The sequence below is a fragment of the Chanos chanos genome, chromosome 10 (assembly GCF_902362185.1).
Source record: "Chanos chanos chromosome 10, fChaCha1.1, whole genome shotgun sequence".
Taxonomy (NCBI): domain Eukaryota; kingdom Metazoa; phylum Chordata; class Actinopteri; order Gonorynchiformes; family Chanidae; genus Chanos; species Chanos chanos.
Genome location: NC_044504.1, coordinates 14,453,986 through 14,467,211, shown reverse-complemented (window position 1 = coordinate 14,467,211; position 13,226 = coordinate 14,453,986).

The window sequence follows — 13,226 nt, the reverse complement described above, 5'->3', positions numbered from 1 at the left end:
GTTGGATGGGTAAAATGCAGAGGACAAATTCGCTGTTCACAGTGTGTGTGTGTGTGTGCGTGCAATCAGGGGCATTTTTTTTAATTAATATATAGCAGTTAAGGAATTGCTCTTGGGTGGACCAAGGGAAGTGGATGGAATGAAATCACCAATAAATAGAGACCATTTTTCAAAATGACCAAGAACACACAAACACCCTTTAATAAGGCCTAAATGATGTGGTGGTTTTCATAAAATTGAATCCTATGTAGCAATTGTCCTGCTCACTCTTCAGCAACAATAAGAACCATATTTCAGCTGTTACTTGGAAGTATGCATGATCTCAAATGATTCAGTTTGGCTTTTCATAGAGAAAGAGCTCTCCCTACCTGGCTTGGCAGTTACTGCAGTTGGTCATGACGTGTTCTGTCTTTAGATAGATACTGTCATCGTAAACAGAAATTGATGTTCACAGACTCCACTAAAAAACAGGCTTTTTTTAGATGCACCCAAAATTGAGCCACAGTTTTATATAGGTGCTGCTAAATTGTAATCTGAACAGTTATGCATGTTTGGGATGACAACAATAAAATACCTTGACTTTTGAAAATCCTCTTTCTGCATCAGTTTGAGAACATACACCTGACCTTAGTTGTCCTCCCTGTTTTTGGCACTGAACTAAATTCAGTTGAAGTGGTTAGGTGCAGGTGTGTTGTGCTCTGTGTAATGAATCAGATATAACTAGAGATGAGTTTTTGTAAAGGAGAAAGGGCACTCATACTACTGTGTGTGTGGCTGCACAAAAATACACTCCATCATGTTCTGATGAAGTGTTCAGCAGAGTCAGAGAGCCATGAAGTTTGTTTGCATCCCCTCCAAGTTCAATTTTGCCTATGAATTCTTGTTCAAGAGTTCCAGTATTGCCAATAAGATACCCCATCAGTATTATCTGTCCACTCTGAGACTGTTTGTACCAGAGGATGCGATTGAGCATTGAGTTGCTGTATGAGCACAGGATCTCAACATTTGACCCAGGAGGTTTGATCAGATCAGAGGGGTTTTGCTGAATGGTGTTATCATTACAAGAAGCTGTGGAGAAAGAGAAAAAAGTTTGACATGGGCACCTGGCTGATATAAGATTTCCCTTGTCTTGTAACAAAAACAAGACAACGAAACCCCAAACAAACACCAAAACAAAAACAAAAGAACCAAGAAAACAAACAAAAAAGCTGCCAATACATTACCTGCAGTAAAAAACAAAATGATAGTGGTTATTCTGAAAAAGGTCTGAATCATTCTGGATTAGGAGTCTGAGAGAGAGTGTGAGAGATGGAGAGGGAGAGAGAGTGTGAGAGATGGAGAGGGAGAGAGAGAGAGAGAGAGAGAGAGAGAGAGAGAGAAAAGGGGGGTGGAGTCAATAAAACAGTGTCATTCCTATCACAGCTAAGGTCTACATCTATATAAAAGGAATAAAGACATTGCATGACATCATGAGATTCCTGTTGTGGTTGTCATGCCTTGCATTCATGTATATGTTCCAGCACTGCAAGGACAAACACATCAAAATTTTACTGTGCCAGAGCAAATGCTGTCATGGAAATGGTGTATGCTGGTGTAGTGGAAATCAAAATATCAGCTCATACGGTGAACTAACAATTATGCATCATATAGAGGCAAAAACTGAAAGACTGACAAATCTGGCTAGCATAATTTATCCAGCATCTGTTCATATGTGATGGTGAGATAAATCATTTTTCAAATTATATGTGTCATTTATCAACACAGAGTAAGTGAAACAGATCATGGAACAGGATCACAAATCATACACAAATTTATAAAAACTCTTAGCCAAATTTGAAATGCCCCACCCCTGTAGAAAGCTATGCCATGATTCTTGTCACCCTATTTCAAGCTGGAAAAACTTCAGCTCTGTGACGAAATAGGATTCTGTCAATCACATATCTTGATGTACAGATCTTAACAACGTATCGGATGCAAAGTTTCCAAAGATGACCAGGACCTGAAAGCATGACAGTCTCACAAACTGACCCTCCAGTCATTGGCCTGACATCCCGCTGAACACTGGAAAGACAAAATTTAAAGTTAACCTTGCTCTGAAAGCATGAGTTGGGGAGGTTGTGAGTTTTACACAGTGTGAGGCCGCTCACGAGGCAGAGGTTTTTGTAAAAGTGAGATGGTGAGAGATGATGACATCAGGTGACATCATGATTGTGTCATCATTTCGAGTATGGATGGTAAAGGCAAACGTGAGTGAAAGAGTACTTTGTGGATGATAGTGCACAATACTAGCATGATAGGATCACATTCAATCCCCAGATAAGACACTGGTGCCACATTGTCCCATGTTTTTCAAGCATAAAACTGTACAGTGGAAAACAGATCGACAGAAATACTTCCTTTTACCAGTCCAGCCAATGTGGTGTGTTGAAGGACTAGAGGATCTCAAACACATCGGCAAAGCACTGAACAACACCTCACATATGGAGACAGAATACATAGTAAATGGTTGTTAAAAAGTATCAAGACAAGTTATATCTGTGTGATCTCTCTTTCCCTGTAGATTTCATCATGACACAACTGTGTGTGTTTGTTAAAATAGATAGCATATGTCACCTTTGTTTATACAATCATTCAAGTCAGACAATGAGAAACTCTCACCATGTAAGTGCTAGTTGAGTTGAAATGAAAGCAGAGGGGTTATTAGGGTTTTTGTAGGAGGAGGGAGGACATCTGCAGCACTGTGTTAACTAGCAGCACAGAAATATGTGGCACTCTCATCTAGTGTCAGGTTCTGGATGGTTATAGAACTGTTTTGATTTGCCATTGCATCCCCTTTTATTTGGATTCTGTTGTCACCTTCTGTCTTGTCAGATGTTCCTGTCAGGTATCCCATGAATTTCATCTCCAAACCCTGGGTCTGTTTGTACCAGAGAATCGTATTGTAACCTGACACACTATGATAACAGAAGATCTCAGCAGACCCTGTCTGATATTTGAGAACATCAAGGGGAGTTTGATGAACTGTGTTGGACAATACGGGATCTGTACAAAAATAAAATGGATTGTCAATTTTAGTGTCATCACAACTTAAACAAATTAATATTACATGTAGTCCAAGTTCATATTTCTTCACCAGATTGTCTCTTACAATATTAAATATGCTGTCATTAGTTGTGCACTAACAATATAATTAAGAATAAAGTCTGTCATTATATAGGACGAAAATTCTACCTGTGAGCCAGATGAGTGAGAGTGTAATAAAGAGAGCTGTGAACATGTTGACTGTGGAGTGTCACTCCCTCATCACTACTAATGTATGAATGACACATCACAGTCAGAGAGACAGAGGTGTGGTCACAATGTAGGTGTTATCACATTTAATGACAGTGTCATCAACCTGTCCTGTCAGTCATAATTGTTAGAGTTACAGTTCCAGATACAATATTAAAGAGACAGTTTCTGCCAGTGCAAAGGATGAAGGCATATAACAATATTTCTATCTTATTTCCCCTACAGCATTTGTTTGCTGGTTGTGCTGTGGTTATATATATGTAAAGCAATGATATATTCTGGACTTTTTCATTCAAACTGATTATATGTTTTCAAATCTGAATTTCATCTTCATAAAAACCTATATTTGGTATAGTGAAGGGGGGGGGGGCTTTCTGATGCGTCACTAAGGAATTGGACTTAAACCATTTGCCCTTAGATACTACTGAAAATCGATATTTTCAAAGATTGAACTTTGGAGGTACAAGAGTGCCATCAAGCTATTTGAACTGTAACTGCATGTTCTCTACAGCATTACAGCCACAAGAAGTTTTTGTACAGGGAATCAAAGAACCTGTATCACTGTGTTCACTCACTGAACAGAAATAAATAGCACTGTCATTTGGCTCCAGATTCATCACTGTGAAAGATCCACTTTCAGCTTTTGTCTTATTGACGTTATATTTCTGGTCACTGAACTTTCCAAAATCTGGTTCAGTGTAAGTAGTTGTGTAGACTATGAGCTCCATGGACTCCCCTTGGCGCTGTCTGTACCAGTACATTTGTTTGTAAGTGCTGCCCTTAGTGTGATTGCAGTTCATGTTGGCAGATTCCCCATTTACACCCCAGCGTATGCTAGGGAACTGTGTGACATCTGCCAAACCTGTGAGAAAATTGTTTAAGATTATTAGAGGGGGACTGCTCAGAAATTCAGAAAGCCAAAAAAGACAAATGTAAAACCTGAGGACACTGACACTGAGAGATATGTACCTTTTTTAGTTTGGATTTCACTGAATATTTTAAGCTTTACCTGTGAGACAGAGTAGAGGGATAATGATGGTGGCATGAACAGTCATTTTTCCCGCTGTCTGTTTGGCAGAAAACTTCACTGAAGGAATTATAGTTTCTTGACCGTCTGAAGTATCACCTGCAGGAGAAAAAGGTGTTTTAAGATAAGTGAAATGTGTACAGAATGTCTTGCTTTTTCCTGAGGAATAACTGTACAGACAGCACCCCCTCATGGTCAAAATCTGATTCATCCTAAGTATACACATCTGATTCACCCAGGATTATTCACCGGTCCTTGCACTGCAACCAGACTGAAAAACATAAAAATAAAACTGTCAGGAAGGACAGAAACTGGGCCCTGTTCATTTGAGTCTTTCTGCCAGAGATGTTTGTCATGTTGGTGTTACATTATCTTAATGTCATGTCATTACCAGTTAAGGAATTGTTCTGGGGTGGACCAAGTGAGGTGGATGGAATGAAAGCACCAATAAATAGAGGCCATTTTTCAGAATGACCAACAACATGTGGATTGTGGTGGATTTTGTAGATTGGAATCCTGTGTAGAAATTGTTCTGCTCACTCCTCAGTAAAAATAAGAATCATGTTTCAGCTTTTAGTAGTTAGATACTGTCATAGTAATCAGAAATTGATATGTTCACAAACTCCACTAAAAAAAACAATAAGCTTTATTTAGAAGCACACAAAGTTCAGCCACAGTTTTGCATGAGTGTTGATTAATTGTAATCTGAGCTGCTACACATGTTTGGGATGACAACAATAAAATATCTTGACATTTGAAAATCCACTTTCTGCTTTCTGCATAAATTTGAGATAATTTTGTTGCCCTCTGTAATTTAGACCTTAGCTGACCTCACTGTTTTTGGCACTGAACTAAATTCAGTTGAAATGGTTAGGTGCAGGTGTGTTGTGTTCAAAGTAATGAGTAAGCTATAACTGGAGATGAGTTTTTGTAAAGGAGAAAAGGCATTAATACCACTGTGTGTGTGGCTGCACAAAAATACACTCCATCATGTTCTGATGAAGTGTTCAGCAGAGTCAGAGAGCCATTAAGTTTGTTTGCATCCCCTCCAATTTCAATTTTGTCCCTGAATTCTGGTTCAGAAGATCCAATATTGCCATTAAGATACCCCATCAATATTAACTGTCCACTCTGAGACTGTTTGTACCAGAGGATGCGATTGAGCATTGAGTTGCTGTGTGAGCACCAGATCTCAGCAGTTGAACCAGGAGGTTTGATCAGGTCAGAGGGGTTTTGCTGAATGGTGTTATCATTACAAGAAGCTGTGGAGAAAGAGAAGATATGTTTGATATGAGCATCTGATCATATAATTTCTCTTGTGGAAAAAAAAAATCCAAGCAAACAAACAAACAAAAAAAAAAGCTGCCAGTACATTACCTGCAGCGAAAAACAAAATGATAGCGGTTATTCTGAAAAATGTCTGAGTCATTTTGGATCAGGACTCTGAGAGAGGGTGAGAGTTGGAGAGAGAGAAAGAAAGAGAGAGGGAGGAGTATTAAAGTAGTCGTGTCATTCCTGTCACAGCTGTGACATTTAATATTCATACACAAGCTCTAATGCAGAGAGAACACATCCAAATTTCACTGCATCAGAAAACATGTGGTAATGGCCACACACAACCCCCTAAAACTGAAACACAAATGGGTAATTAATGATTATTAAACAATGTAATATATTCCCATACAATCAATGAGACAGACCGCGGGACCAGGCATGAGGGAGGAAATTAGTTCTGTGTCCGACAGAGAGCAGGTAAGAAAAAGATGTCACTATTTTTGGATGATAGATTTGTAATGCAGTGATTATACAGTCATTGAATTTATTCCTTCTCTATTCATGCTATTGCAGGGGGGATTTTTGAAGTTGTGTGAACGCTGAATATAAGGAGGCCTTCTTTCATTATTAACTCAGATCACAAGAATGTTGGACATCTTCACTACATTCAGCAGGACCCATGAAAGAGGAAAAACATTATTCTCATCATTATAAAAATTATAACTAAGTATATATTCACTAAACTAAATCACCCATATATCAGAGAGTAGTGTGAAATCATTCCAACCTATAACCCAGATGAGAGATGACAAATCTAATGAGAGCTCTGGTCATGCTGGGTTCAATGAGAAAAATCTTCCTCACATTGGCACTGTTAGTACAAATGGTCCACTACATATAGAGTAAAGGAGCATACAGCAAATTCCTATATGATGAGATAAATGAGGAAAGATAATTAAGGACCGTAGGAAAACAGAAAAGAAAAAACACTGACTGTAGTAGACTACTGTTTCCATATGCAGCAATACTGCCTCGTGTTCTTCAAGCATAAAATTGCATGAGTGAAATCAGTGGGACAGAAGTACTTCCTTTTACCAGTGTAGCCGATGTAGCATGTTGAAAAACTAGAGAAGTAAAGTACCGAGAATAGTTACATCTGTGAGATGTCTCTTTGTAGGTATCAGGTTTCAGTAGATTTTATCATGACAAATGTGGGAATCTTGAGAAAACTGACCGTCTTGAGTAACTTTTGAGAAACTATCAGGCATTCCTTAAGATATTTTGTTCAACTAAAATATTTTTCTGTTGACCTAGAATTTCAGTGTAGGTATGTGATGCTGCTGTCAGCTGTGTGTGTTCATACGAATAGATAACAACTGTGTTTATACAATCAGTCAGTTCAATCAATGAAAAACTCTCCATCCAAGTGCTTGCTGAGTTGAAATGAAAGCAGAGGGTTTTTAGGGTTTTTGTAGGAGGAGGGAGAGCATCTGCAGCACTGTGTTCACTAGCAGCACAGAAATACATGGCACTATCATCTAGTGTCAGGTTCTGGATGATTATAGAACTGTTTTGATTTGCCCTTGCATTCCCTTTTATTTCGGTTTTGTTTTTGAAATCATCCTCTGGGATGCCAATTGTTCCTGTTAGGTATCCCATCAATTTCATCTCTGAACCCTGGGTCTGTTTGTACCAGAGAATCATATTGTAACTTGACACGCTGTGATAACAGAAGATCTCAGCAGACCCTGTCTGATATTTGAAAACATCAAGAGGAGTTTGATGAACTGTGTTGGACAATACGGGATCTGTAGAAAAATAACATGGATTGTCAATTTTAGTGTCATCACAACTTAAACATATAAATATTGCATGTACTCCAAGTTCATATTTCTTCACCTTATTGTCTCTTACAATATTAAATATGCTGTCATTAGTTGTCAACAATTAAAAATAAAGTCTGTCATTATATAGGACAAAAACTCTACCTGTGAGCCAGATGAGTGAGAGTGTGGTAAAGAGAGCTGTGAACATGTTGACTGTGGAGTGTCACTCCCTCATCACTACTCATGTATGAATGACACATCACAGTCAGAGAGACAGAGATGAGGTCACAATTGAGACATGATCACATTTAATGACAGTGCCATCAACCTGTTCTGTCAGTCATAATTGTTAGAGTTACAGTTACAGGACTGAAGGAGATCGTATCTGTTGGTGCAAAAGGATCAAGGCATATAACAATATTTACTGACATCACTGAAAAGCATGAACAGAGCAGCATAGAGGTTCTACATAGAAGTGCTCCAAAATCACCAGCAGTATTTCTAATGTTGACTCTAAGTGAACACCCATTTGAACCTATCTAATTGCCCTTACACCATTTGGTAGTTTCAGTGTATCTATATATGCATGAGGTAGTCCTATGTGCTGGACCTTTGTACACAAATTGATGATATATTTTCAAATTTGAACTTCACCTTCACAAAAAACCTACAACTGGTCTAGTGAGACAGATAAAGAAAAGAGGTGAAGAAAAACAACAAAAGGCTTGTTGATGGGTGTCAAAGAAATTGCAATGACTTGTTTTGGATGTTTTTGGGTACTAATGAAAATTGATATTTCCAAAGATTAAACTTTGGAGGTACAAGAGTGCCATCAAGCGATTTGAACTGTAACTGCATGTTCTCTACAGCATTACAGCCACAAGAAGTTTTTGTACAAGGAATCAAAGAACCTGCAGCACTGTGTTCACTCACTGAACAGAAATAAATAGCACTGTCATTTGACTCCAGATTCATCACTGTGAAAGATCCACTTTCAGCTTTTGTCTTACTGACGTTATATTTCTGGTCACTGAACTTTCCAAAATCTGGGTTTGTGAAAGTAGTTGTGTAGACTATGAGCTCCATGGACTCCCCTTGGCGCTGTCTGTACCAGTACATTCGATTGTAAGTGCTGCCCTTAGTGTGATTGCAGTTCATGTCAGCAGATTTCCCATTTACACTCCACAGTATGCTAGGGAACTGTGTGACTTCGGCCAAACCTGTGTGAAAATGGTCATAGTTTAAGATTATAAGAAATGCACTGCTCAGAAAGTCAAAAAGCCAAAAAACCACAAACGTAACACCTGAATACATGTTCTTTTTTTAGTGTGGATGTCTTGAATATTTAAAAACAGTTTAGCATACCTAAAATCCAGTGCAGTGAGAAAACGAAGACAAAGAAATACATGATCATTATGGCTCGAAACTCAAATCAAACTTTTGCTGGGCTTTTAGTGCAGAGGTACAGGATCTGACGTCACAGTCATATTCTTATGGTGGTCTGATGAGGTCACAGATATACTTGGAAGTATGAATAATCTCAAATCTAGCCGTGGTCTAGAGCCTAGCGAACCGGGCTCATGACCAAAGGGTTGCTGTTTCAATTTCCACATCCGTGACTGTGTGCCCTTGGGCAAGGCACGTAACCTCAATGCCCCCCGGACCCAAGGAATGCTGCCTGCTGCTCCTGCGTCTGGTGTGTGTGTTCACTACCGGTGTGTTGCATGGGTTAAATGCAGAGGAAAAATTCTCTGCTCACTGTTTACAGTGTATGTGTGTGTGCGATCACAGAGATTTACATTTACAAATGATTCACTCTGGCTTTTCATGGAGAATGAGCTCCCCCTACCTGGCTTTGCAGTTACTGCAGTAGGTCAATATGTATGCTGCCTTCAGTAATATACTATTATAGTATACAGAAATTGATGTGCTCACTGACTCCACTACAAAAAAAAAAAAAGCTTTATGTAGATACATCCAAAATTCTTCCCCAATTTTAAATGGGTGATGCTAGATTTTAACCTCAACTGTTAGAACTATGTGGGATGACAAAAATAAAATATCCTGACTTTTGAAAATCCTCTTTCTGCGTTCTGATGAAAGGTTGAGCAGAGTCAGAGACCCATGAAGTTTGCTTGTATCTCCTCCAAGTTCAATTTTGTCCCTGAATTCTGGTTCAGAAGATCCAGTATTGCCATTAAGATACCCCATCAATATTAACTGTCCACTCTGAGACTGTTTGTACCAGAGAATGCGATTAAGCATTGAGCTGCTGTGTGAGCAGCGGATCTCAGCAGTTGACCCAGGAGGTTTGATCAGATCAGAGGGGTTCTGCTGAATGGTGTTATCATTACAAGAAGCTGTGGAGAAAGAGAAGAAATGCTTGATACAAGCATCTGGTTGACATAGGATTTCTCTTATGACAAAATGACATCATGAGATTCCTATTGTAGCTGCCATGGCTAACATTCATGTATAAGTTCCACCACTGCAAGGACAAACACATTAACATTTTACTGTACCAGAGCAAACGCTGTCATGAAGATGGACTATGCCCATGTAGTGGAAATAAAAATATAAGCTCATACAGTGAACTAACAATTATGCATCAGATAGAGGCAAAAACTGAAAGGCCAAAAAATGTGCCCAACATAATTTATCCAGCATCTGTTTATATATGATGAAATAAGTAATTTTCATATTATATGTGTCATATAACAAGAGAGAGTTAATGAAAAAGATCATGGAAAAGGATCGGAAATCATACAAAAATTTATGAAAACTCTCAGCCAAATTTGAAATGTCCCACCCCTGTAGTAAGCTAAGCCATGATTCTTGTCACCCTATTTCAAGCTGCAGAAACTTCAGTTCTGTGATGAAACAGAATTCTGTCAATCATATATCTTGATGTAAAGATCTTAACACATCTGAGGCGAGGTTTTCAAAGACAGCCAGGGGCTGGAAATATGACAATCACACAAACCAGCCTTCCAGTCATTGGCCCATTATTCTGCTGAACACTGACAAAATTAAAAGTTAGTATCCTTGCTCTGAAAGCATGAGTTAGGGATGTGGTGAGTTTTACACAGTGTGAGGTAGCTCATGAGGCAGAGAGAACGTGACATCATGGTGAGTATGGATGGAAAGGTAAACTGAAAGAGTATTTGGAGGATGATACTGCACAGTGATATCATCAAATTCAATGATCAGATAAGAGACTGGTGCAACATTGCTCCATGTTCTTCAAGCACTGAACTGCACAATGGAAACAGATGGACAGAAATACTTCCTTTTACAAGTGTAGGCAATGTAGTATGTTGAAAGACTAGATAATCTTAAGCACATCAGCACAGCACTGAACAACACCTCACACATGAAGACAGAATACATACAGTGTTTGTTAAAAAAGTAGTCACATCAGTGTAATCTGTCTTTGCCGGTAGATTTCATCATGACAAATGTGAGAGTCTTGAGAAACTGTTGAGAAAATGCTAGCCATCCTACATTTCTGTGTAAGTACAAGATTTTACTATTCACTTTGAATTTCAGTGTAGGTATGTGATGCTGCTGTCAGCTGTGTGTGTTCATAAGAATAGACAACATAACCACTGATATGTCACCTGGGTATATACAATCAGTCAATTCAGTCAATGAAAAACTCTCTCCATGTAAGTCTTTGCTGAGGTTAAATGAAAGCAGAGAGTATTGAGGGTTTTTGTAGGAGGAGGGAGGACATCTGCAGCACTGTGTTAACTAGCAGCACAGAAATACATGGCATTATCATTTAGTGTCAGGTTCTGGATTATTACAGAGCTGTTTTGATTTGCCCTTGGATTCCCTTTTATTTCAGTTTTGTTTTGGAAGTCAGGTTCTGTCTTGTTAGATGTTCTGGTTAGGTATCCCATCAATTTCATCTCTGAACCCTGGGTCTGTTTGTACCAGAGAATGGTATCGTAAGCTGACACACTGTGATTACAGAAGATCTCAGCAGACTCTTTCTGATATCTGAGAACATTAAGGGGAGTCTGATGAACTGTGTTGGAAAATACGGAATCTGTAAAAAATAAAATGGAATGTTAATTTTAGTGACATTACGACTTAAACAAATAAATATTACATGTATTACACGTTCATACTTTTAGATTATTTTAGCTTTTACACTGTTCAATATGCTATCTTTAGTTGTGCACTAACAATACAATTCAGAATAAAGTCTGTCATTATATGAATAAAAATTCTACCTGTGAGGCAGATGAGTGAGAGTGTGGTAAAGAGAGCTGTGAACATGTTGACTGTGGAGTGTCACTCCCTCATCACTACTAATGTATGAATGACACATCACAGTCAAAGAGAGATAGAGAGAGAGAGAGAGGTGTGGTCACAATTGAGACATGATCACATTTAATGATAGTGTCATCAATCTTTTCTGTCAGTCATAGTTGTTAGAGTTACAGTTATGGAATGAAGGAAACAGTATCTGTCAGTGCAAAAGGATCAAGGGACTGACATCACTGAAAAGCATGAACAGAGCAGCATCGACGTTCTACATAGAACTGTTTCAAAACCACCAGTAGTATTTCTAATGTTGACTCTCAATGAACAACCATTTGAACCTATCTAATTGCCCTTACAACATTTGGTTGTTGGTTTCACTGTGGCTTTATATACATAAGGCATGTATATGATGGACCTTTTCGCTCAAGCTGATGATACTTTTCAAACCTCTGTTTATGCCACCTGTAGTTTGAAGTGCCCTGTTGTACCCTAGAAAATAGCCTCTTGGTATAGATGCTTTCCTCTGTTATAAAGTAAAGTAATGCCCTTTTTTAGCTGCCTGATCACCTCCACAGGCATCCCCCTCTGTCCTGGTGGTGACATCATAACATGGGTTGTTGGTTTTACTGGGTCTTTGTATATCTAACGATATATATATATATAAAAAAAACAAAGAAACAAAAAAAACGTGTAACTGGTCTAGTGAGATAAATAAAGATGGCTGGGGGTGGGGGGATTATTGTAATGTTGGAATGACATAATTCAGGTGCTTTTGGCTACTACTGAGAATTTTATTTCCAGAGATTAAACTTGGGAGGTACAATAGCGCCATCAAGAGATTTGAACTGTAACTGCATGTTCTCTACACAGTATTACACCGACAATGAGTTTTGTACAAAGGAATCAAAGAACCTGCAGCACTGTGTTCACTCACTGAAGATTTTACTATTGACTTTGAATTTCAGTGTAGGTATGTGATGCTGCTGTCAGCTGTGTGTGTTCATAAGAATAGACAACATAACCACTGATATGTCACCTGGGTATATACAATCAGAACAGAAATAAACAGCACTGTCATTTGGCTCCAGATTCATCACTGTGAAAGATCCACTTTCAGCTTTTGTCTTACTGACATTATATTTCTGGGCATTGAACTTTCCAAAATCTGGTTCAGTGTAAGTAGTTGTGTATACTAAAGGTGTAAAGAGAAGTCATTATCTGTATCTGTTCCTGTTCAACCAACAAAATTATCTGTCTCATGGGCGTGGTTTATGCCAGACGTCACCTTAAATTGGGCCAATGCTGTAGGCCTCTTTTCTAACCTAGTATTCACTGGCAGTGCAATTGTTTTGGTCTTCACAGCATCAAACTTTATTTAATTTAATGTTTGCAGATAATTAATTATTTTACATTAATATATTATTTTTTTATCTCTCTCTTATTCTTTTTAACTGTGGGACATTGAACAGAAAACGAAAATAAGAAAAAAAAATTATGAATCGAAAGATTCTCTTGTGCATCGGAATTACAAA